Raw genomic sequence first — 372 nt, forward strand, 5'->3', positions numbered from 1 at the left:
GGGCTGCTGCTCCAGCCTCGGACCATCTCCGTGGCTCCTCTGGCCCCGCTCCAGCAGCTCCATGTCTGTCCTGTGCTGGGGACCCCAGAGCTGGACACAGTTCCCCAGGTGGGCTCTCACGTCCCTTTATACATTCTCCTCTCTGACACTCAGGAAGAACCAGGCATGAACCAAAGGCTGCACATGATCCTGTACACCCTCTCCCCACTCAGCCCAGGGGCTGGGATCAGTCATGGAAGCTTTCAGCTCTCACTTCATATGGATTTCACCCTCTCTCCTCGCTTTACAAGCAGTTCCAGGACCGTGAACGTCTCTACCAGCCCAGATCCCATGCGAGCCGTTGCTCCTTTGCCAAAAAGGCGACAGCAGCCG

This window comes from Pterocles gutturalis, unplaced genomic scaffold, assembly GCF_000699245.1.
Source record: "Pterocles gutturalis isolate BGI_N339 unplaced genomic scaffold, ASM69924v1 scaffold41048, whole genome shotgun sequence".
Classification (NCBI taxonomy): domain Eukaryota; kingdom Metazoa; phylum Chordata; class Aves; order Pterocliformes; family Pteroclidae; genus Pterocles; species Pterocles gutturalis.